We start from the raw sequence: 3,377 nt of genomic DNA, 5'->3' as shown, positions 1-3,377 counted from the left end.
CCAAACGACAAGCAAAACTGGAATCAACACATACTCAAACACAGTGCAAGACTCTCGAAACAGGGGCAGATGCATACAATGACCGAGACTTTACAAGTATATGCCCATTCAACAAAAGAAAAACATTATATATCGATCAATAGCATGAGCCACAACCCAATTGGAATCTGAAAACTCTCGATCGGTTATTCACAACCGAAAACAGAAACTCGAATAACCGAACAAATAACCAGAAAATCGGGCAAACTTCTATAAATCCAAAATCAAAGTGCAAGAAAGAAAATCACACCGAAGGGAATCAGATATCCAAACGGCTAATCCAGAGGTAACAGAGAACTCGACGGTTGACAGATAAATGCACAAAATTACACGGATATCCCATAAATTCAAACAACATTTGTAAACACGCAGGAAAACAAGCACATAATGTAATAATCTACTTGGTGGCCAAAGAAAACCCATAATATTGCCTTTACTTGAGATAACCGAAGGATAAATGACCGAGAACGAGCTGGAACAAGCTTGAAAGTGAACTGGAATGAAGGAGCTCGCTAAGCTCGAGCTTCGATCGGAAATGGTGGCTCACGGCGGTGCAGGCGACGATCGGGAAAAGCAAGGGAAGGAGAGGCCGATCGCGAGAATGAAAGAGGGAGAGTGATGAAAGAAAATCGTTTCTATCGGGTAAATCTTGGAGAAGGGGAAATGCAAATGGCCGAGATTGGGCTGAGGAAAAATATGAGATGGGCCGATGCAAATTTTGGGCCTGGGTGAAATCCCTTTGGGCTGGGGTCAACACGTATATGTTTTAAGTGGGTAAGAAACATAATACATAAACATATAATATTGTAGTATATAATAAGTGTTATGACCCAATTTTCGCAAATACTTCAAAATTTGAAAATTTAAGAGTTAAATAATTTTAAATTCTATTTAAAGGTTAGGTTTGAACAATGCATAATGTTTCGATACTTTAAATGTTTTGATGTCACTATCGATAAATAAAACTATTTAAACAATAAACATACGTGAGATTAAAATAATGTTAAAAACTTGACTGAACGATTAAAAGTCATTCAAATATAATACACAAGAGGAATAAAACCTTTGAAATGGCAGTTCGGAGTCAGTTGAAAACGCTTAAACTTTGATAAACGCTAGTTATTTAGAAAATAATTTAAGGATACCAAACAGCTAAACATGTAAGTTATAGATTTAAAATAACATAAAATGGGACAATCAAAAACATTTAAATAAATAAGCTTAATAGATTAAAATTATTTATATAATTATCGCAATAAGCTAGAGAAAGTTTTTAAATTAAAGTAAACGAAATAGTTAATATCATCTTAATTGAAATAAGATAAATAATTTAACATCATTTAACTATGAAGTTGGGCTTTAAACCCTTTAAAATCTTTAAAACAATTAAGTAGTATAAGAAAAAAAATTTAAATGAGTAAACCTAAAGAAATTAAAGAGAATTAATTTAATTAGTTAGTAAAAATAAAATCCTTAATAAATAATTAATAATTTATTAAACCACGTATTTCACAATAATGAATTTAAATAAATTAAACAGTTACAAAAAGTAACTAAACCGCTAGAATATGTTTATTAAATTTGTAATGCGATGTGATTTAGTAGATTAGATTTTTTAGGTTTTACTACGCAATTTTTTCCGCCTTCAATGGAATTTCGTGCTGCGTAGAAAATTTCATAGGCTTACTAACTAGTGTTCGATACCTTAGACCAAAGCAGACGACTAAATGTTATTAAACGTGCCACTCCACAATTAGTTGACGTCAAAAGTTCAGCTTTCCGCTGCGCACTACTGGATGCTAACTGATGCATATATCATCGCAAATATCTGATTAACTCTTATCTGCAACATAAAATTTTACAATTCTTACATGTTCCCAAGTGATTGTAGCCTAAGATAAATTTTTAAATCAATTGCTCCCCTGCTACCTTAAGAGTTTTAAATTCGACACCTAAAGTTTCTAAAATACCTAATACTTTTTCTGTAGTTAGATAGCTTTAAACCCTAATTCTCACAACTTCTAGCAATAAGAATCCGCCAAAACCAGTGAAGAAATTTGATTTATGTCGACCACAATGCATAATTTAAAAAAATCGATTTTCTCACAACGAAACTACGCTTAGTGTCTTTTTTCTAATGAATCTTAACACATATAATATAAAATCGAGCTCTTAAGAAATGTCACAAGTTCTCTCAAAATACTTAGCCAACTTAAACAATAAAATTGTTTTCTAAAATAGGATGGGCTAGGGGACTATACACTTCTACATCGATAGACCTTAAGATATGAGATTTGGATCTGACTCATAACTTCCACAACATCGACACATGAAACTTCAATCATGTACTCACTAAACAACTCTGTCGCCATTGCCCAAATGGTAAAGAGACAAGATTACAAATCTCCTACAAATCAATCGCATATGGAATCTAGACAAACGAGACGAGTTAAGTCTGCCGAAAATTAAATTCCTTAGTTAAAAATCTCCCAACAGATTGGGAACCCACATTTCTCTATCTCAAGATGACAACGACGAAGTAATTCAGAGTTTTACTCTTGAAGCCAAAACATACAATGAGCTATTAACCGTTTATGGAATTGAGATTTTCCAAAGTACCAAATAATTCTTTTAAATATCACCTGGGGACATATCTCCAACCTCTATCTCAACTCAACAGCAAGGTCCTAAAAAAAATCCAAAAATTCCCAAATTATTATATGATTACAACCAGAGTGTTATATTCTTCAAGATTAGCTTGGTATACAATTGGACACATCGAGGAGTTTGTAAAATTCGCAATTTGTAAAATGCCTTCTATACGTGTTGCCTCCAGTACCTTAGCATTGCATCAGGGGAAAGTACATATACAGCTTACCAAAAAAACTTTCTAAATATTTATTCTATCATTTTATGCCCATAGTTGGGTGCATTATTTGTTAAAAACGATTGAACAAATTAACAATATCATTGGAAATGAAAATGTAAAGTACCCAAAAGTATTCTAGGGACGGCTTCTTCTATTTCCCCTATCTCAAAACTGGTCACGACTCCATTCATCTTACCAAAGTCGTCTATATCTTCTTAATGATCCTATTTAAAATTGAAACAACTCATTCAATTAATTTACTAACTAGCAAGTCTTCCTCGCTATAACTAAGTATATTTAGTAGTCGTCATTCCTTCAAAACACAACATTAACTTAGGATTTTATCTAGTAATACCTAAATTCCACCAGTCTAACAATTACTATGCATGAGTTACCGAGCACAATCTCTACACAAGAAATCGAAATGACAGTTGAAACTATAATCCACCCGAGTCTTCATCATGATGGA

This window comes from Henckelia pumila, chromosome 4, assembly GCF_033568475.1.
Source record: "Henckelia pumila isolate YLH828 chromosome 4, ASM3356847v2, whole genome shotgun sequence".
Lineage (NCBI taxonomy): Eukaryota > Viridiplantae > Streptophyta > Magnoliopsida > Lamiales > Gesneriaceae > Henckelia > Henckelia pumila.
The sequence above is the reverse complement of the archived record's forward strand: the minus strand, read 5'-3'. Positions refer to the sequence as shown.